The sequence below is a fragment of the Sinocyclocheilus rhinocerous genome, unplaced genomic scaffold, assembly GCF_001515625.1.
Source record: "Sinocyclocheilus rhinocerous isolate Xijiao unplaced genomic scaffold, SAMN03320098_v1.1 scaffold4416, whole genome shotgun sequence".
Taxonomy (NCBI): Eukaryota; Metazoa; Chordata; class Actinopteri; order Cypriniformes; family Cyprinidae; genus Sinocyclocheilus; species Sinocyclocheilus rhinocerous.
This window is the reverse complement of record NW_015667131.1, coordinates 47,966-48,166: the sequence shown is the minus strand read 5'-3', so window position 1 is coordinate 48,166 and position 201 is coordinate 47,966.

Genomic DNA, 201 nt, shown 5'->3' with positions numbered 1-201 from the left:
AAATTCAGGTCCTGAGTTTAATGTATAATACTGGCTAAGCAAATTACAATATACTTAATAGTCTGGCATTCAGTTATGTGATTATGTAGCCTAACTTATGTTCTCTGCATGAAGTAACGTCTGGCACAGTCGCAGCCTGTGCTTATTAGAAAGCAAACAAATAGCACTAATAATCATAAATTTTCCGAACATTTGTGTAAA